Source organism: Macaca nemestrina, chromosome 12 (genome assembly GCF_043159975.1).
Source record: "Macaca nemestrina isolate mMacNem1 chromosome 12, mMacNem.hap1, whole genome shotgun sequence".
Lineage (NCBI taxonomy): Eukaryota > Metazoa > Chordata > Mammalia > Primates > Cercopithecidae > Macaca > Macaca nemestrina.
This window is the reverse complement of record NC_092136.1, coordinates 41691004-41714233: the sequence shown is the minus strand read 5'-3', so window position 1 is coordinate 41714233 and position 23230 is coordinate 41691004. Positions and strand designations below refer to the sequence as shown.

The window sequence follows — 23230 nt, the reverse complement described above, 5'->3', positions numbered from 1 at the left end:
TTTGCCAAAGTAGGAAAGCAATCTGGTTTGTGTCTATCTGAAATAAAACATTATAAGATATGGAAAATCTGCAGCTGTTGAAAGCACCCTGGGATATGACGGCCTCCTGTCTCAAGAAAATCACTCCCAAAGATAGACTTGTTGCTAGTACAAAAGAATCAGGAACAAATGAGGGGTTGGCATGGTAATCATAGTGGCATCTCTAGATCTGTACACATGCCCAAATGGTGGTTTTCTATTCTTTCAAGCCATACTGTGCTCTTTGAAATTTTTCTTCTAAATTAGTTACCTAGGTAGATAGCTCATGACAAAATTTCCTTAGCTTTATAGTGTTTGGATTATCAGTTAAGGCTTCTCAGCCTTAATTTAAGACAGAATTATCTCCATCAATTAAAAAAAATGATGTTAAGACAATCACTCCTTAGTGTTTGAAGCAGTCAAGTTGAAAGAAAAACACTCATATATAAACACAAAAGGAGTTGGCTTCACTAGAATTGAACTTGGAACAAGTTGCAGTGTTGTTAATGTATATCTTCTAACAATATCATCACTCCTACTCTGAATTTATCAGTGAATCCATGCCAGACCTTCTCTGAAAGGTAGTCAACTGACTTCTCTTTGATTGGTTACTTTCCTCTCAGATGATAGCCTATTTTGTGTTTGAGACACTTTAATTCTTAGGAAATCCTTCCATATATCACTAGCAATTTTCATCTGTTGAACCTAGCTTGTAATGTCTTGTCCATTGTTTAATTGTTGTCCTGTGTGTAGACCCTTTTAATGCTTACACATAGCAAACGTGCTCCATAATTTCATCCTACTCAGGCTAAACAACTAGTCTTTTCAAATAGTTCTCATGTGACAACATATGTGTTCTTTCTCCTAGGTTTCCTTAGTTAGAACATGCTACATTTTCTGTATGTTCTTATCAAAATGCAAGAACATCTGAGAATCTTACTCATCTGAGATATGTATTAATAGTGTCCTTAATAATTTAGAGGCCCTATTAAATTTGGGAAGGAACAAAAATATGAAATCTTCTTTTATAAGTATTGCTTTAATGAAGTTGTAATCTTCAATAATCGACTAAACCAAATCTTTACCCAATCATTTGCACTTTCAAGTAAGGGTTTTCATTTGTTGACAAGGGAGTGGGACTTAAATTTTAATACCTTTTTCTCATTTGTTTAAGTTGTTTAGGGTTCACGTGTAAGGAAACGCCTCCTTGATGTTTGGGGTTCTGTATAATACAGAAGAAATCTCAGTTCTCAGAGAAAGCTGCAAGAGTAAATCCCAGTTCTGACATGTTGTAGCTCTGTGGCTTACAAATAGCTGTTAACTTTCCTGATTTTTAATGGCTGTATCTATGAAGTAAAGACAACTTTTAACGAGTTAAGCAAAGATTAAATGAGATTGTGAACATAAAATATCAAGAATAGATAGTGCCTTGTTAGCCGGGAATGATCTAGGAATAGGAATGTTAGCAACATTGAGGGAAGAACAGTGCATTCACATCTAATTTAACAATCAAGGTGTATTTTCTAGATGTGATAGGCAAGATGACCCTTAAAACCCAATGTGTCTTGTTTAAAATTATACAGCTGCTTAACATAAGAAACAAAATAATAATCCTAATCCTCTGTTTTGTCTTTCTTTCAATGATACCGGTTATCATTATACATAAATGCATGTTTCTGTTGCTGTGAACAAATTTAAGTCTAAGAAAAGTATTGAAAAGAATTATATATATGCAATTATACCAAATGTTCTCTCAGATTTATTTCAAAATCCCTCTCTGCAATAAAAATGTAAGATACTACTGTCGTAAAAGCATAAATAGTGTTTTAATGATTAATATGAGTACAACACTAAATTAGAACTTGTTAGTAGCAAATATTGGAAGGATAGCAAATGAAACATTATAATTGATTTCCTTGTGTCTTAGCCAGATCTTTCAGTTAGAACATTCCAGAATGATGGGGTGTGTGTGTGTGTGTGTGTGTGTGTGTATATATATATATACACACACACACATATATATATATATATATATATATTTTTTTTTTTTTTTTTTTGAGACGGAGTTTTGCTCTTGTTGCCCAGGCTGGAGCAGGCTGCAGTGCAGAGTGCAATGGTGCAATCTCAGCTCATTGCAACCTCCACCTCCCGGGTTCAAGCGATTCTGCCTCAACCTCTCAAGTAGCTGGGATTACAGACATGCACCACCACGCCCGACTAATTTTGTATTTTTTAATAGAGATGGGGTTTCTCCATGTTGGTCAGGCAGGTCTCGAATACCCAACCTGAAGTGATCCCTCTGCCTTGCCCTCTCAAAGTGCTGAGATTACAGGCATGTGCCACCACACCCGGCCGATAATTGTATTTTTTAAATGATCTTTATTTATCGTTTTGTGACTGAGGTTTGAGAATGAAAATTACTTACAGACCATTTTTAATTATCTCTATATTCAAAACTTATAATCAATAAAAATATGGATGCAGGAAATAAACACTTTCTCTCATACTTTGTTTATGATATTCTCCTGCTCACCCCTCCTAACAGCTTTTCTGTTATGTTTTAGTTTATCAGGTTTTAGTGACATCCTTGCCACCAATTAGCTATGTTACATCTAAGGTTAGTTAGCTGCAAAGATGTATCTCTATCACTCACTTTAGGTATATTTCCCTATGTGTAAAATATTGATAATTTATTCTCTAAATATTCCATGAGAATATAAAAAAGCCTCAAATATAGTAGAAGAGAAAATGAGTTATAGAGACCGAGTTCAAGGTGTCAGTTATACCTATCAGTTGAATAAACTATAAATACCTTAGCCTAATGGAGCCTCTTTTTCTTCATCTATCAAAGGAGGAGTTGAACTAGATCTTAAAAAAATTCTTCGAGGCGGGCGGATCACGAGGTCAGACGATCCAGACTATCCTGGCTAACGTGGTGAAACCCCGTCTCTACTAAAAATACAAAAACAAAATTAGCTGGGCGTGGTGGCGGGCGCCTGTAGTCCCAGCTACTTGGGAGGCTGAGGCAGGAGAATGGCGTGAACCCAGGAGGCGGAGCTTGCAGTGAGCCGAGATCGCGCCACTGCACTCCAGCCTGGGTGACAGAGTGAGATTCCGTCTCAAAAAAACAAAGCAAAACAAAAAACTCTTACATAGTAAAGCCTAAGGTAAAAAATAGAATGTGTATATATTTATTAATATACAGATTAAGAAATTATATATAACATGTATATATTTTTAATGCATATTAAGAGATTCTTAAATATTGTGTATATAAAATTGTGTGCATATATATACAATATAAGGATTTATTGTAAGATATATACACATTATATACTTAGTATACATTCGATATAAATTGTGTATATATACACATTATAAGGATTGTAAGTATATACACACAATATTATAAAGATTTCTTTCCATATGCTTTCATTGTCTAATAATAACAGATACACTTGGAGTTTTGATAAAATATGTTCACCTTTTGATAAAAGTTAATATATCATAGTAACTGTACTTTAGAAATATATAGATTAACATCAATATGATACTTTATTCTAGAAAATATATTAACTGTTTAGAGCCATTGGTAGGTATATGACATAGTAAAAAGAACATGAAATATGGAATAGAAGCCAAGTTTGAGTAAAATTTCTGTGTTCACTTAACCACGTCAAGAGTTTTCCTTCTGTAAAATGAGCCCAAATGAGTACTTGCTGTTAGAAGAATTTGATGGAGTCACAACTACGACAACTTTCTGAGGAAAAAGCCCTGTTTATCAGTTAGTTTTATTCAGTGTTTTACATGGATGGACGTTCAGAGTCTAATATCCTTCCTTCCTACATTCCTCTGTCATAACACCCACTCCTAAAATAAAGACCAGAAGAGTCATGTGAGCACAGGGTACTGAGGAATTCAAGCTGTGTAAGGTTAAAAATTCCTCACTGGAATAATCCACAGTATATACAAGCCACATCTTAGAAAGTGAAATAAAGAGAAGTTGTAACATTGCCCTCAAATCGAGTAGTTTGTGAGGGCTTTCCACCAAATAAATAATACGGCTTTTTTTCTTGCTTGATCGCCAGTCTTAGTGTTGTTTTAAAAGTTTAGATGGGCCTTTTCTCTCTTAATAGTGCCCTATAAATCCAAAGCAGAGGAAACTTTAATGATGAGATAAGGAAAATAAATGCATTCACACACACAGTGGTGGCCACTTCCTTTTCTGAATTCAGAGTTCCGTTTTGCACTGTGATCAGCTCTGGTGAGCATCAAGTGTATTAGGTAACCCTTCTCTCCTGACCATGAAGACAATATTTTCAATATTAAAGATCATCAGGGAGAAAAGCTGAGATCATTTACGATGTTGTGACTGGCAGTCACTTATCCAGCTTAGAGACTTTGAAATTTTAAGAGGGAAACACAGTATTTCTTAGCAGTAAAAGACACAGCATGGCCGACTTGAGTAGATGGCCACAGGTGAAGAAATGTTATCTCTGCAGCAGTGCTATCTATTACCAGGACACTGACACATGGGAAATTCAGGCTGAGCCATTATAGGAACTACAGAGGATGACTTGAGCTTATTGAGTATTATGTATGCAGCATGACAAGTTACCCAAATGGCATTGATTTGACTTTAGTGCTCAGAAGATGTTGAATTACAAATTAAACCTGTTCTATTGTTCTAAGTTTAGTAAGAGGTCATGAAGAATTTGGCATACCAACAGTATCACTAAAGACACCATTTCCAGGAATTTTCAGGACATCTTGGAAGGCTGTCTGCATAACCTTTTTTTTTTTTTTTTTTTTGGAGACAGAGTTTCCCTCAGTCGCCCAGGCTGGAGAGCGGTGGTGTGATCTCAGCTCACTGCAACCTCCGTCTTCCAGGTTCAAGCGATTATCTTGCCTCAGCCTCCAAGTAGCTGGGACTACAGGTTCCTGCTGCCACCACCACCTGCCTACATCTGTAATCCCAGCTACTCGGGAGGGTGAGGCACGAGAATCACTTGAACCTGAGAGACAGAGGTTGCAGTGAGCCAAGATAGTGCCACTTCAATCCAGCCTAGGTGACAGAGTGAGACCCTGTCTCAAAAAAAAAAAAAAAAAAAATTATTGTTTTTTAACTAGAAATGCATGAAAAAGTCTGAATTTTTTTAAATTACTAAATCTTTCTAAATTGTAGCATTCATTTACAAGTTACAGAACTCATTAAGTGCCACATGTGTGCTGAGTATTGGAGATGTGATAATTATTAAAACACAGTCTCCATTTCTCAAAACTGACAATATATTATATTATTGCAAAATGCTAGGAGAGTGGATATTGTTTTCTCACCACAAAAATGACAAGGGGAAGGATCGATTTTGATGAAAGATAACAATTTAAGTTTTGGAACATCTGAAAACTTCTGAAATTCCCTGAGCTTCGTTTGTTTAAAAAATGACAACATTTATGATCTCCAAATCCACTCTTGTCAGTATAGAACCATTTTGTCATGTGCTTTTTTTCTATTAAATGTGGCCTAATTTTAGTTTCCAGTGTAACCATGTTTATATTGAGTGAATTTATTGGCACTAGTCTTCCCATTCTGAAGAATAGTTTATCATGCAGGCCTCAGCTTGGCTTGGAAATTGCATTTTTGTGAATGAGATAGTTCCTTTCTCCTTTCAAAGGGAATCAGTGGTTTGTGAAGCATCGATAGATAGGTAAACATTGAACACCTATTTTTTGCTGGATAGAAAGATTCCAATGAGAGAAGCATATTCATTTTCAACTAATCAATTTTCCTTGAGAAGTGTATTGTAATATTTAATTCCCTATATATGACCAGCTTAGCACGGACATTCTGTGGCTTGTATCGCAAGGTATTTTTTAAAACCTTAATGCCTATAATCTAGCTGACATTCTTTTAAGAATCAAAAGGCCCATCTGTTGAGATCAGTTGCTTTAATTTTCATCGCCAAGATGCATCTTTCCTTTTCTGTCAGATCTTCACGTGTGGTAAGCTTTGGTTGGTGGACTTTGAAGAGGTGCCACACTGAATGACTCACTATAGTTACAAAGCTGTCTCTTTTTCCTGTCCCTTTTCTGTTAACAGCAATTATATTATCACTCTATTTTATTTTCTTTATGTTTGTAATTCAAAAGGGACTTGTACTTACTGTGTAAAATCACGGTGTAAATTTTCTTTATACATTCTCCCTTCCAATAGTACAGAAGCTCGAAGACAACAATGGTTTTATCTAACTTATGTGTCTCCGCTCCTAATACAGAGAACAATTCCTAGCACATAATAAATCTTGTTAATCCTTTGTTAAATGAATGAAAGAATACAGGAATGGGCGAAATGTTAAGTTCATTTCCGAAATTTTATTCTGTTTCGTTTTTAACTTATTATTTTAAGTAATTTCAGACTTAGAGAAGACTTTCAAATATAATAAAGAATTTCACATACCCTTCACCCTAATTGTCTAAACATTACTAACTTATATAACCAGAGTACAAATATCAAAATCAGGAAATTTAATTGATAACAATTCTATTACATAATCTATAGGCCTACTAAAACTTACCAAATGGTCTTACTAATTTTCTTTTACTAATATAAGATCCATTTTAGGATCCCAGATTGAATTCCATTTGTTAATGTTTTCCTGGTTTCTTCCAATCAGAGACAGCCCTCAGACTTCGTTTACATCGATAACTTTGACACCTTTAAAAAGTACTGACTAGTTATTTTTTACGTGTTTTACTAGCTTGGGTTTGTCTGATGTTGTCTCATGTTTACATCGAGATTCTGCATTTTGGAGTAGGTTACCCTATGAATGATGTTATATTTTTCTTAGTACATTACATTCGGCAATACATGATATTGAAATTTCTTGTTATTTATGATGCTAATTTTGATCACTTATTTAAGACAGTTGGTATAAATCACATTTCTCTTCTGTAACATTACAATTTTTTCAGTACAATCAACAATTATCTTGGGAAATATACTTTGAAACAATAAAAATATTATTTTATCTCATTATTAATATATACTTGCTCCCTAATTTTAGCATTCCTTGATGAATTTTTCCTAAAATAAATATTACTCTGGTGTCTGCGACATGATAATTTCCATCAGCATTTCTACACTTGTTAGTTTGAATTCTAATGTGAATAGGGCTGTTTCTTTACCACATTTATTTATCCAATTATTTATGTCATATAGACTCACTGTTTATTTTATTTAATGACTTTTAATCTATTTCTATACTTATTTATTTAGCTCCAGTTGTCCCAGATTTGAACACTGGTTTCTGTGTAATTTCAACATGATCTCATCATTTTTTAAGCACTTTCTTACCTTCTGGCACCACAAGATATTTAGGACTCATATTGTATTTGCCCTGCCCCACTCCTGGAATCTGCCTATTTCTCCCAGGAGTTCTCATTTCTGTTATGTAATAGTGACACTAAGAAGTCAACACTTTAAGTGTCGTCATGGCTACCCAGGGGTCAGTTTTTCTGAATCCCCTCACTGGACATAGCTAGGAAATATATGTACTATTCACATATTTTAACTATTTCTGTAGCTGTTATCTTTATCTATCTATTTCTCCTATTTCTATATCCAATCCAACACCAAAATGTTCATTCTAGTCTTCTCTCTATGATTATTTTAAATTCTTTCTTGTATAATGAGTTATATACAATATATTTATGCTTTTTTTAAAATATACAATCCACATTGTTTCAGAAATGTTAACCTGTATTCTTGTGAAAAATAAATTAAACAACTAGGGTGCAGTATTTGTGACAGATATTTTGATTTTCTGTAAAAATTCTGTTTCTAGAATTCATTTTATTTCTTCTACATCTCTAATCAGGTTAAGCTAGGTATGCAAATACATGCATACGTAATCAACTTAGGGCTATTTGTTAGCATTTGTATTCCATTTTGCCTTCTTTTTCTTCCTGGCTGATATTATCTAATTTACTTTAGGGTATGTGAAACTTTATTAGAGTTTGAAAAGTAGAATATAAAAAAATGTATAATTAGAGATGTATCACTGTCCCCTGTCTCTTCTTAACTGGTTCCATTTCCTTATTTGTTTTACCCCTTCCCAATCTATGCCTTGTAGGTAGCATATTCTCATTTCTGAGTTTTCCTTCCTCTCCCTATATATCTTTATTCTTTATATTCATGTATATTATTATATATGTGCTGCTTCTTACATAGAAATAGAAACACTATTTTGCACTTTTTTAAAAAAAATTTTAACAATATGTGCTAAAAACCACTTGTCTAAGTTCATAAAAACCTTCCTGCTCCATTTGAATGGCTGCCTAATACTCCAGTGTGTGCCTGTACCATAGTTTATTCAACCACTCTCTTGGATTTCTGGGTCAAATGGGCAAGTGCTTATGTAGTTTCAAAATTTTTCACTAGAAGGATTGTATCAGATTATATTCCCATCAACAATGTGTGAGAATGCCTATTTACTAACAGCATTACAACAGAATATGTTGTCACTTTAATTTTTGACAATCTAGTGTGAAAAAAATATTTTTTTCTCAATGATTTTTTTACTTGCATTTTTAAAACTGCGAGTTTTAGTATCTTTTGAAGACCATTAACAAAAGTCCTTCCAAAATATTTTTTTTAATGGGGAATAAAGGACAAAAGCAGGATGGCAAAATGAGAAAAGTCATGAATAGACAATTCACACACACAAAAAAGGTTAAATAAGATCCATACCTCAAATAATTAAAACTACTTTGTTTTTCTATTCATGCACCGGTACCACACTATTTTGTTTAGAGTCTTTATAGTATGTCATGAAATCTTGTTTATCTGTTTTAATACTCTAATGTCTGGTTTTATCTTTTAAGGATTTTACTGGCTGGTCTTGCCTATTTGTTTATTCATATGAACTTTTGAACCAACTTATCTAACTGCATACAAAGTCTGTTTTATATTCTTTTGGAATTTCATTAAATTCACAAATCAACTTAGAGATAACATCTTCTTACAGTGAGACTCTCTAACCAAAAGCAGGGATGTGTTACTATTTGTTAATACCTACTTTTGAATTTTTCAGAAGTACTTTTAAGTTTTCAAAAGTTTTTATGTTTCATTTGTAATTCATCTACTTCATCAAATGAATCAATATTTCCTTTTAGCTCATTATATTTTCATGTTCTGTGAGCTGCATGAGTACTCAAGAAGTTATATTCTTCATTATTATGGTGTAACATTTGACATACCCATACGATCTGTCCAGGTGATTATATTATTTAGGCTAGCCATTTTATTTACCCTCAGAATCATTACCAGTGTTCTCTTATCTCTTTCACACATCTTATTCATTCCTTTATTTTTAGCCTTTTTAATTCACTTTGCTTTAGGTTTATCTCTCATGTGCAGTGCATAATTGAGCCTTGATTTGTAAGTCAAATGGAAGAATCTGTCTTTTAATGGCTAAATTAAGCCCTTTAACCTTTATTTGTATTACTGATTTATCTGATCTCGACTGTGTCATAGCATGTTTAAATTATGTACACTGTGTTATATTTTCTATGTTTCTGTAGAAGATGCATATTCTTTGCTCTATAATTCACAAACACTTTTTTGAGGATATTGAAGGAGTTGTTTTTGTTGTTGTTCTAGTTGTAAGTCTTTTAAATGTTCAGTTTTACATCTTTTTAATGTTCTTAGTTTCCTGGTAGCTTATTTTATGTTAAACTAGCTACTTTGCCCATTTTTAAAATTAGTTTTTATTTTTTCTGCATGCATCAATCATCCACTAGTGTTATTTAATGTAAGCATTTAACTTTCAGTTATTGACTAACAAATGAGTTTATTCTTTCCCCTTTTTCTGTTATTCCTCTTATATTTTACTAGTATTATATCTATTTTGTAATAATTTATAATATTTTTACATATAATATTTTAATAGATACTAACTCTTCAAAATAAATTGCCAAGAATACACAAGTAGAAAGTATGTCTACTGTCTTTGAATTTTTTATTTTTGACTTTTACGCTGTTTTTCTCTAACTTCAATGATAACATTTTTCATAATGCTCCTTTATATATATGTGCTATATCAGACATAGTTCTATGAGTACAGAGGTCCTATCTTCTGTATCCTCGGAGCCCCTCAATAATTGTTTAGTGCAATCAATATTAGTAGTAACTTTTACAAAGACAGTAAGAGTGGTTTGAAATAACTTTACTGAAAGTGAGCATTGTTTTATCCATACAGTAAATTTGTTCTTCAATTTGTTCCAGTTTAGAATCCTTGTTGTTGCCTCCTGTCTAACCAAAAGTATTTTATGAATTCTAGTTTCAAAGTTCTACCAAATAGATAGTTTTAATTACTGATTCCAAAACCAACTTTTAAACTTTAACTCCATGTTAAACTGGTGTACTGAAAAGAAGCTTTTCAGAAGAGAACCTTGTTCCAAAATGTGTGTGGTTCAGAGATCTTGGAGGAAAGTAACTTTCTGGCCTTTTAAAAAATCATAAAGACTGAAATGAGAACACTTGTGAAAGTTCTTGCATTTTGAAATTTTATGTCCACATATATTTCTTTGGATTTTTCAGTCTAGGGATGCCAAATTCATTTTGCCTGTCAAGATGTATTTCATCTCTCAAGTTTCAAGTTACACCTTTACAGAGTGAATATAATAATAATACATGTCCCTCTTTGCTTCTGGTGATATGGCAGCAATGAAAGTTTGCTTAAAGAGTGTTTATAAATTATTGAATTTACCACACTAAATTAAATTATTAAATTTACCACACTAAATTAAATTAAATTATTGAATTTACCACACTAAATTAATGTGAGATTACATTTCATAATGTGAAAGTGTCTTAGAAATGGCAAAATGATATACAAATGTAATTGTCACTGATTTGTAAGTCAATTTAGATGAATGACACAGTCTTCATCATGCCAGCATCATAAATTTTATACCATAAATTTTATTCACTATTCAATGTCATAAAACTAGAAATTTATTTTTTGAAACCTGGCCTATCCATTGTTAGCTAACATACAGATCCTGTGGAATGCGTGCAAACACATACACACAGAGAAGATGGGAGAAAATGTCAAATTACAATAAAGTAACTTTAAACAAAAATAAATTCAAGCCATAATTTAATTCACCAGTCTTTTAATTTAATTCCGGGACTGACATTTAACTAGTACACAAAAGCAGTATTATTATCGTTGGCAAGTGTTGAAATTTTTCTATGGCAATTTTAAATAGCTTCTGTCCTGAGCTCTCCAAGAGCCTGCACACCATCCTGATTCTCCATCCCATCATCCAGATCCCAACTATTAGTCCCTGAATGAGCGTGATCTTTGTGGATCTTTCTTCAGTGCTGTGGTACTGTTCTCACTGATTGGTGCTTCAAGTATTTTCTCTCTCACATTTCCCTATCTCTTCAAGGCAAAAGATGAATGGATGAATGGGATTTCCTCTCCAGCTTCTGTATCTCTCATGCACAGGATTCACTTTTAGAGACTAGCAGCAGCAGACCAACCACTGCAGTATGCTTTGACTTGGCCACTTCCCAGTTCCTCCAGTTTGAGAATACTTTCCTGTATCCTTCATCTGTTTTCATCCCCCATTCAGTTTAGTCATTGCCTCTTCCTAAACATTTCTACTGATGCTCTGGCATATCTGAATGACCCATCTATATGTTCTTCTAGCACCATGTACTTTTTACATCATATGTTCATTTTATACTGTAATCACCTAATTCCTTGTATGTCTTTCTTTCTGGATTCACATTCCTTCGGCAAGGGCTTTGTTGTCTTGTGTTTAGTATATAATGTCATAAATAACAGATACAGTTAATATGGTGAGGTTCAGTACATATCAGGCCCTCTCATAAGCTCTTTCTAAATTTTATCTTTTTAAATCATTGTTTTAAAGACAAAATAAAAATTCAGCGAGAAAAAAATAACCTACTTGAGTGCACACTGCCTGAAGTTGGACTAGCATCTGCCAGAATGTAATACTCTTATCCTACCAGCAACACCATGCTGCTTATCTACTGACTTGTAAACATGACATTTCCCATTTAGCATCTAGAGCGCTGGGCACATAATCCATACTAGATTTAAAAAACAAAATTAAAAAATGGCTGGTGTTTAAAATTGTCTGTCAATCGTTATAATTCCAAGACTCTCGAAAGCATTGTACTTTTATATTCACTTACTTTCTCTCCCTTTGTGTAAATTGAATAATCTTCTGTATAAGTGTAGCTCTTTCAAAACATTTTTTAATTTCCAGTCTGACACAGAAGGATTACATAATAGTGTGGTACGCTGTGTTTTTTCTCTTCTTAATGAAACACTGTCTTGAAAATATGTGTCTTTGTTTGTCTTAATGTGAAATTTGTGAAAAAAAAATAGTGAATTGATAATGTTGGATTGTTTGTAGTCTCTTTGCTTATGGTATTTCTTATGCCTTCTCTAAAGAGGCCATTTGTGAATACAATAAAGACCTCCTAATACACACTAAGCAAGTAGGTGTGTTGGTTGGGGTACAGTAGATTTTTTTCAAAGAGCTACTAGTCACAGACAAATTTGGGGCAAGTTATTTAATCTTGCTGAGAATTCAGTTTCCTCATTAGTTAAGAAACTATAGGACTAACAATGTCTACCTCCAACAATCGGCACAGAGGCTAAGTGAGAAAATATTTGACATAGCTTATGAAAAGCAGTAAGCTGCAATCATTGTTCATCTTTTCTCTCTTCTTTACTTTTTAATGGAGTCTTATTCCAGTCCTGAAATAATTTTATGTGATCATTTTATCCTTAATTATTTCCTCGACATATATGAAATTGTTTTAAAATACATGGATTAAAATATATTCATGTATATATAAGAGAAAGAGAGGTATTGTTTTACAGTAAGTGTCAGTTGTGCTTGGGATATATATTGTCATCAATTTCCATTCCAATCTGAAGAATTTGGACTAAATGCTGGATCCCTTGATTAGTGATATATTTAAAAAGGGATAAGAAGCAAAATCCTAATTTGAGTATACTGTAAAATATAAATATACTAAATCAGAGAGAAGAATATTTATAAAATATAAAAAGGTTTAAAAAAGTTATCAAAATAAAAGTGACTTGAACTTAATAAAGCCAGAGTTTGGTGACTCTAGTGCTAACTAGAATGTTTGAAAGGTTTGATTTTTATTTTTCAGTTTCTTTCCATTTGGTTTATAAGTCACAGACTCATACAGAAACACACTATGATATAATGTGTTAGTCTTTAGTATAAAGAGCTGTAATGACTTCAGAAACAATTTTCCCTATATCCCTCCAGTGTAAAGTAAGGGAAGATAAGTGCCATGTGGTTTAGGATTGGTCCACGTGATCACCGCTATATCTTCAGCCTCATGAATAAAGCCTGGCACATGGTAGGTTTGAAATGAATGTTTGTCGAATGCCATTTTATATTCATCCATTTGTTAATGTACTAATAGAAACAAATGTTTGTTGAATGTCATTTTATATTCATCTATTTGTTAATGTACTAATACAGCAATTGCTGAAGTTAAAATTTGTAGAGAAATAACTCATGAAATTTTCTAACTATTTAAAATTTTAAAAGTATGCTCAGAATTATTATCTGATCTCATTTTAGGAATATCAATCACTTGAGGTACATGAAACAGACAGTATCATTTCAAGTTTATGGAGAAGAAACCTGATGGCCAAATACTTGAAATTCACTTTAATGGTTCACAAAGTTTGAAAGAGATAATTATAACTTCCAAGTAAAGCCTCTGAATTACAATCTACAAATTTCCTTCTTCCCCTCCCTTCCCCCTTTTTTTCCTCCTCCTACTCCTCTTCCTTTTATCCTCCTCCTCCTCCACCATCCTCCTCTTCTTCTTCCTCCCTCTCCCTCTCCCTCTGCCTCTGCCTCTCCTTCTTCTTCTCTTCTCTCTCTCTCTCTCTCTCTCTCTTTCTCTTTCATCTTGTAATAAGTGAGTGTCATTTAAACACCACGCTTGGTTCTGAAGATTAAAATATTTAAAAAAACATCAACTTATTATTGTCATTGCCTTCAAGGGCTCACGGTCTTCTCACAGATACAGATACGTAAAATACCAGTATAAACGTATGAAACTTCCAGATAAAGACGGCATGTTGAACATACTTTTATTTTTTCTTTACCAAAAACAAATCGAAGTGTTATTAAAGGAATAAAAATATATAGACACTTATAATTGCAAAGGAAATGGGGCAGAATAACAGCATGCATACTAATTTGTTTTTAAGTCAGGAAGGACAATTAATAATTCCTAATTCCAAGCAGAGGAAGTCACAACTCAGAATGTTCACAGATAAGGATCCAGAAAATAGGAAAGTGGGTTGTTCATTCACACACTGCAGAGGCTAAGACTTAGAGACCAAATGCCACACAGTAAGGAGAAGGAAACAAGGCTGAACACACAGGAACTATTCAAAATTCTGTATCTGGCACTGTACTCCTTTGTATAATACTCAGGTGTATACGTAAATGGTGTGTTAGGTCCTGTAGACTGTACTACCTCTGTACTCTTGTTCAACTCTCTTCTTCTCTCTTGCTTCCACTATTGGGGCATGAAAAATTATTCACCCTTCTAGCCTCTAATGCAGTTTCAATAACCATGCATGAAACAAATTTGGCCAACATGACCAAAGTAGAATTCTGTGGGAGGCCTCTAAGAGGTGTAATTTATGAAGCTGCAGCTGCATATTGATATTATGAGGTAAAGGCCAAAATAATTGAAACACAGCCCATGACATTGCTAAGCTGCTAAACCAATGACACCAACTACCTAATTCCAGAGTTTCTGTTGTGTGGAAAAATAAATAAATAAATAAAATTTTTAAGACAGTAATAGTTGCATTGTTATTTGCAGACAAACATAACCAATGATGGCATATGCATATGTATTGAGGTAGTAGAGGCTGAAAGATGTATTCATCTGTTCTCATGCTGCTAGTAAACACATACTTGAGACTCGATAATTTATAAAGGAAAGAGGTTTAATTGACTTGCAATTCCACATCAGTGGGGTGGCCTTACAATCATGGTGGAAGTTGAATGCGTAGCAAAGTCATGTCTTACATGCCGGCAGGCAAGAGAGCACGTGGAGGGGAACTCTCCTTTGTTAAACCATCAGATCTCATGAGACTTATTCACCATCATAAGAACAGCATAGGAAAATTCCAGCTCCCATGATTCAATTATCTCTCACCAAGTCCCTCCCATGACACACTGTAGCTCCAAATTATAGGAGCTACAATTCAATATGAGATTTGGGTGAGGACAAAGCCAAGCCATATCATTCCATCCCCAGCCCCTCCCAAATCTCATGTCCTCACATTTCAAAATCAGTCATGCCTTCCCTACAGTCCTCCAAAGTCTTAACTCATTTCAGCATAAACTGAAAAGTCTGTAGTCCAAAGTCTCATCTGAGAGAAGGGAAATTCCTAATGTTTATGAGCCTGTAAAATCAAAAGTTTATCTAGGTACATCCAAATGGGAGAAATTGGCCAAAACCAAAGGGCTACAGACCAAGTCCAAAATACAGCAAGGCAGTCAAATCATAAAGCTCCAAAATGATCCTCTTTGACTCTATATCTCACATCCAGGTCATGTTGATGCAAGAGGTGGTTTCCTGTTACCTTGGGTAGCTCTGCCCTGTGGCTTTGCAGGGTACAACACCTCTCCTGGTTGCTTTCATGAGCTGGCATTGAGTGTCGTCAACTTTTTCAGGCACACAGTGCAAGCTCTTGGTTTACGATTCTTGGGTCTGGAGGATGGTGGCCCTCTTCTCACAGCACTACTATGCAGTGCCCTGTGCGGACTCTATATGGGGTCTCACACCCCACATTTTTCTTCTGTACTGCCTTAGCAGTGGTTCTCCATGAGGGCTCTGCCCCAGCAGCACACCTCTGCCTGGGCATTGAAATCTAGGCAGAAGTTCCCCAACCTCAAATCTTAACTTCTGTGGACCTGCAGGCCCAATGCCACGTGTTAGCCACCAAAGCTTGGGGTTTTCACCCTCTGAAAAAGATGGCCTGAGCTATACATTGACCCCTTTTAGCCATGGCTGGGATGCAGGGCACCAAGTCCCTAGACTCCATAAAGCAGTAAGGCACTGGGCCTGGCCACAAAGCCTTTTATTCTTCCTAGACCTCCCAGCCTGTGATGATGGGGGCTGCCGTGAAGACCTGTGAGATTTCCTGGAGATATGTTCCCCATTGTCCTGGTGATTAACATTTGGCTCCTCGTTACTGATGCCAATTTCTGTGTCTGGCTTCAATTTCTCTGCAGAAAATGAGTTTTTTCTTTTCTGTTGCATCTTCAGGCTGCAACTTTTCTGAATTTTTATGTTCTGCTTCCTTTCTGTTTCCCTTTTAAACATAATTTCCAATTCTAAATCATATCTTGTGAATACATAAAACTGAATGCTTTTGACAGTACCCAAGTACTGTCTTGAATGCTTTGCTGCTTAGGAATTTCTTCCGTCAGATGCCCTGAATCATCTCTCTCAAGTTAAAAGTTCCACAGATCTATGAGACAGGGGCAAAATGCCACTAGTCTCTTTGCTAAAACATAGCATTTTTTTTTTAAATTCCATTTCCAAACAAGTTTCTCATCTCTACCTGAGACCTCAACTTTATTGTTCATATCACTATCAGCATTTTGGTCAAAGCCATTCAACCAGTCTCTAGGACATTCCAAACTTTTCCACATTTTTCTATCTTCTTCTGAGCCCTCCAAAATGTTCCAAACTCTGTCTATTACCCAGTTCCAAAGTTGGTTTCATATTTTTGGGTATCTTTACAGCAGTACCCACTCTACTGGTACCGATATACTATATTAGTCTGTTCTCACACTGCTAATAAATACATATGTGAGATTCAGTAATTTACAAAAGGAAGAGATTTAATTGACTCACAGTTCCATATGACTGGGGAGGCCTCACAATAATGGTGGAAAGAAAATGAGGAACAAAGTCACGTCTTACATGGTGGCAGGCAAGTGAGCTTGTTGAGGAGAACTCCCCCTTATAAAACCATCAGATCTCACAAGACTTAGTCACTATCATGAGACCAGCATGGGAAAGACCCACCCTCATTATTCAATTACCTCCTACCCAATCCCTCCTACAACATATGGGAATTATGGGAGCTACAATACAAGATGAGATTTAGGTGGGAACATAGAATATCCATATCAAAAGAAAAAGTAAAAATATATGGGCCGGGTGCAGTGGCTTATGCCTGTAATCCCAGCACTTTGGGAGGCAGAGGCAGACAGATCACCTGAGGTCAGGAGTTCGAGACCAGACTGGCCAACATGTGAAAATAGGTGAAAACCTGTCTCAACTAAAAACAAAACAAAACAAAACAAAAAAATTATTCGGGTATGGTGGCAGGTGTCTGTAATCCCAGCTACTTGGGAGGCTGAGGAACGAGAATCGCTTGAACCCAGGAGGTGGAAGTTGCAGTGAGCCGAGATTACACCACTGCACTCCAATCTGGGAGCTAGAACAAGACTCAGTCTGTCTCTCTCTCTGTTTATACACACACACACACACACACACACGTATACATATATACATATACAGATATATATGTGTATATATATATACACACACACACACACATATATATATAACACAGAAAACGGTTGATGTGTCAAAATATTGAGGTGTCAAACTTTCAGATTGCAAGGGAGGAAAGACATTTTCTATTGGGACAGGAAGAAGATATTAGCATGGGTATAGATTCATATAAGAGGGTGGCAAGTAAGGAGGGATAGACTATTGAGAAATATCTTGCCCAAAAACTTTAGTTTTTTCTATGAGGTAAGATATGAGGTCATCTATTAACTCTGTTTAAATGTGTGTGATTTTGCGTATGTTTGTTTGCTGAAAGATTGACTATTCTGAGAAATAATAAATATGGAAGTAAAAGTTGAGGTGAATTAGAATTGTAATTGACTGAAATAGTACAGAGAGATTCTACACAAACTGGAGACTCAGCTCTAGTTTGAAACGTGAACTAATAGCTCTGTTTCTCCATGACTTTTCATCCCCTAGGTAAACTTTTTAAGTATGTTTTCTCCATAAAATTTTAATGTTTTGATATTATGATTTGATATATCATTAATGTTTTGATATACTCACTACACAAATTTTAATGTCTTGATAGACTCATTTTTATGTTTTGATATACACACTTAATGTTTTGATATACTCAACTTTTTCTTTTAGAGGTCAGAAAACCATTACAATATCTTGAGTTTTTTTCCATCCTTCCCCCCAACCCAATAATCAACTTTCAACCTTTTGAAATAAATGATTATTTAGAGGAAGAGTTTTTTTACTCGGTCCCCACCAAAAATAAGCAAAAGGTTGCTAAAATACTATATCCTCTTATTGTTGCCATAATAGCAACATGGCATAGTGATAGAAACATGACTTTGGAATCATAAAGGCAGGCATGTTTCTTTATCCTATTTACTCATTTACTTCCTGTTTGAACTTGGGTACTTTGCTTCACTTGTATGATCTTCAGCTGTGATCACATATAAAGTTTCTAGCACACACTTTTTAAAAATTAACAGATGACATTTTTCATGTTTTTATGCTTTTGCTTTATTGAGAAAGTAATTGAAAAAATGAGTTAATAGATTAAAATTAAAAAATGTCAAGACATGAAATACAATGATGAGGAAAAGAAAATAAGCAGTCAAAGTAATAGAAATGGAACAACTAGTTGTGTTAAGAGTGAGATGCTGGAGTATAATATTTCATATGTGAAGCATTTTGTGGTAAGGACAGAGCCTAGGCATATATGTGAATACAGTTTGCTGGAGTGGATTTTCAGGACCTTGAAGACATTAATCAAGAGACATTAATATGGAGGTATAAAGTAGGTGATCAACATGAATATTAAAATCATTCAAGACGAGGAACAAAGACTCCGTATAGAGAGTGACCAACAGATAGCAGATGACATCATTAAGTTGACAGAGAGAAACCTAGCAAGATAACACAGGATTTACAATGAAAAGCTTTTCAAACATGAGAAGGTGGAAGCAGAGTAAACACGAAGCAGTATTAAGGCCTGTAGAATACTGATGTTTCCTCCATTTTGTGGCATTATGGTATGTGGGGAGAGGACAAAGGTAAACAGCAAGTTTTACAAGTCAAATGCGATGTACAACCCACATACTAGGTTTCTAACATCACACAAGTTATTAAGGTCTTCTGAGTCTCAGGTTATATAAAATTGGAATAATAATGTCAAACTCAGGGAATTATTATTCTGATAAAACATAACACTATCAATGAAATGCTAAGTAAAGGACTGGGCACTGGTGATCCTTCAAAAAAGTGGCAGCTATTTCTACTTTTAACCTCTGCTGGGAAAACATGAAAAGATGTGGTCCTGGGGAAAAGCGATGTTGCAGTTAAGATAAAAAGTAGTCGGAAAGAGACTATAAGAAATTTAAGAACTGCCATTGCACCATCCTGTGGCAATAAACTATGATATAAAACACTGACTTACAAGCGGGAGAAAACAGATAAAGCCACTTCTCAAATGTGAAGTCTTAAAACAGATCCCCAGTTGCAATTCCACAGTATATCACAATTGCATTTTCCCCCTTCAGACGTTTTACCAGTAGCTTCTACTGCTATGCTTCCTGGTAGACGCTTATCAATGAGAAAGTAACCTTTTATCCAGCTATAGAATGAGACAGGAGGGCAGCAATCAATGAAACTTACAGGTTTTGTAAATGACACATCCATTTTCACAGTTTCTAAAGTCCTGCACTTGACTCAATTATTTGCAGAGAAATGACAAATGTGAAAAACTACACAATTCATATAATAATTATGTCAATGAAATTTCCTGATAGAGATAAAAGATAACATTTTGTTAGATCTAATTATCTTTACATGAATTAAAAGTTATGATACTGAATATGTACTCATACCTGTCACGACTAACAATTCAAGCCTTGATTCAAACCACAACTTGGTGTGTGGCAAAAGACCATGGGGCCTACTTACCATGTCATTACATGTGCTATATAGAAGTTTGTTACAGGATCTTAATTTTTATTGGTCTACTGAGACAGGAATTTGTTTTTATATCTAAACTTGAGATATATATTTTCTATCATTTAATGTGAAAATGATATATTCCACATACTATATCCTATAAATATACATTCATTTTATATTAGAGCCAAATAATCAGCTTTTAGAATAAAATCATTTTTATATTTTAGTTTAAATGCATTTGTTCAATTTTACTACTATATTTTGACAAAAATTTCCAAAAGCAATCTGTTCCCCGAGAAGCACAGAATCATAGACCTGAATTAAATAAAGTTTGGGAACTTTTGGACTCTTATGTTTTTTTACTATACACAAAAGGAGAAAGATGATAAATCAGCATTTTGGTAGATACAAATGACAAAGTAAGGCATCATTTTAAAGCATTCTTAATGCATGGCTTTTAGTATACAGAGATTACAGACAGGTGCTCCAATGTATATGAAATATGTGAAATTTTATTATCTGAGAATTATTTTTAAATAATAATGCTTTAGAGGAGACATAAGCAGAAACAAACAGTTGTCATGATGGCAAGATGACACCATGAAAAGTTCCCTGAATATCGGAGAGAAGTGTCCACAAAATGAAGAAAGTTTTTAAAACATGTAATAATAAAAAAGATTTTGTTGCAGCCAGAGTCCTATTGCAAGCAAGAAATTCAATGTGCGAAAAAAAATTAAAAGCCACAAATAGTAAAGCCTAAACATAGAAAAGCTTGAGTCTGATGATATCACTGAGCAACAAAAACAATGCTAGCAGCAACACACTTCGTTCTCTCTCACCGCATGAGGAAGTAATACCCCTATATGTGAAGACTCTGGTGGTTGGGCTTTTGGTCTCTTACAAATAAAACACTTTCCTAATTTCTACAACCACCTGTTACTTTGAAAGTAAAACAGAAAATATTCAGTTCAGTTTTTGATCCTTTTTTTTCTTTTTTTTTTTTTCTGGTCCCCTTTATTGTTTGTTGCCTCGTCACATTTGTGCTCAATCTGGCTACTCTGAGCTTAATGATAAACAAGAGGAGCCTACATTTGTCGCACTCTTCCTTTGTGCCTGGCTAAGATCTTAAGGGAGGTCCCATATATTCATTGTAGTAACCTTAAGAGTACTGTGCTATTACTGTACATAGTTTATACATTGCTCTGTTCTGAATGTTTGTGTCACCTCCAAAATTTATATGTGGATAATTAATTACCAAAGTGATGGTATTAGAAGGTGAAGCCTTTGGGACGTGATTAGGTCATTAGGGCCTTACCCTCATGAATGGCATTAATATCTTATAACAGAGGCTTCACGAAGTGTTTGCTCCTTTTGCCTTCTGTTCCTTCAGACATGTGAGAACATAGCATTCTTTCCCTCTGGAGGACACAGTGTTCACGGTGCCATGTTGGAAGTAGAGACTAGACTTTTGCCAGACACCAAATCTGTCAGAATCTTGATCTTGAACATTACAGCCACAAGAACTGTGAGAAATAAATTTCCATTATTTATAATTACCCAGTCTAATGCATTTTGTTATAGCAGCAGACTACAGAGATGCATGGAGTCTTAGGTTCAAAACTATGAAGTAACTAGTCCAAGGTTACACAATTAATGACTGTACAATGTAGATTTGAACAGGTTTGTCTTACATCTACTTTTAATCGTTATGCAATATCACCTACTAGAATTAATTTGTTATATTATATAAGGTATAGGGATCAAATTATATAGATTTGATACGCAAACCCTGATTTTTTAAGGATTGATGGAAAAGGAAGAGAAAATAGAATCTAAGACAACACATATGTTCATTTTATATAGTTACGCTTGTTGTTTATGCATACTTTTATACTTTTCTACAGAAAATATTCTCCCAGGAAATACTTATAAGCAAAATGCCAAAATTTACCCCTAATGAAATGAAAATGGCCAAGAAATGCACGCTCTAATTACTTTTTGAAATTCTACTTCAAGCGAAATACTAACAATCTATTTAGAGATGAATTACTCAGGACTTTGTTAATTAGATTTATTGAACAAAGTGTGTTTCTGTTTGTTTTGAAAACTGATATTTGAGCAGTGCTACAGCAGCAGTCAAATATTCGTCTTGAGTTAGAACTCTCATCCCCTCACTTCTCCCACCCTAGGTGCTGTGGCCTAATTTCAGTATCTTGTATAATAAAGAAACCAAAGCCAATTTGTATTTTGAGAAAACTTGAGTGGCTTCAGTCTTGACAGTTCATATTTTTGCAATTATGCAAATAAATATTTTATAATGAGACCTTTATATAAATAAGTTAGTTGGTTTCCAAAATATTCAAGAGAGCTGTCTCATATTTTCTAACTTCAATGCAAAGAAAACAGAAAATGCTTGATGATCTGATGATACTATTGTTTGTATACTTCCCCCCTCCCAAGTCCTCTTTCTCTACCCTTTACTTGGTAATCGTGTTTTCTTCTTTGATTAAGAAATTGGCAATAGGTAGACAAATCGTGTGATGAGAATACACTCATGATTGTACACAATGCTAGTAGGCTTCATAATAGCTAGTATATACTTAAAGACAGATGAAACATGAAAACACTATGTAAGCAGAGTTAGACAAATAAAATACCTATGAAAGGGAAAAGAATAGAAAGAACACTAGAAGGACATGAAATTGACTTCCTCCCTGAATCTTCAGCATAATAATAGATTTATGCTAAATTTTGTTTTCTTTGTTTTGGAGACTTTTTAAATTAGAAATTTTTTAACATCTAAAGCTTTTCTTCCTGAGGTTAATCATATTTGTTAATTCTAGTAAAAATGAAATAAAAAAGAGACAATAGTAGTTGTTTTTCATGTTATTGCATTAGTCTCAACTCAACTTCATGATGTAAAGAAGCTCTACTTTAGATGACAAAATATAAATATATGTTTAAGTATATGTTAAATATAAACATATGCTTATATACTCATATAAATAAATATGTTAAATATTTTCTCAAGGTGATACAGCTAGAAAATGTTGAAGCCAGGATTCCACTTAGGTCCTGTTGATATCAGTGCTGGTTCTTTTTTTA

The 23230-nt window shown here is 34.4% G+C and overlaps 1 long non-coding RNA gene across 1 annotated transcript in view; it reads right to left on the bottom strand.

The window, feature by feature from the left end:
- Window positions 1-3590: 3590 nt before the first annotated feature.
- LOC105499102 (uncharacterized) overlaps window positions 3591-23230 on the bottom strand; it is a 135695-nt gene continuing 116055 nt past the window's right edge. The window contains exon 3 of the long non-coding RNA XR_011610310.1: window positions 3591-3888. This is a non-coding gene — a long non-coding RNA (uncharacterized lncRNA). The remainder of the gene's footprint in view (window positions 3889-23230) is intronic.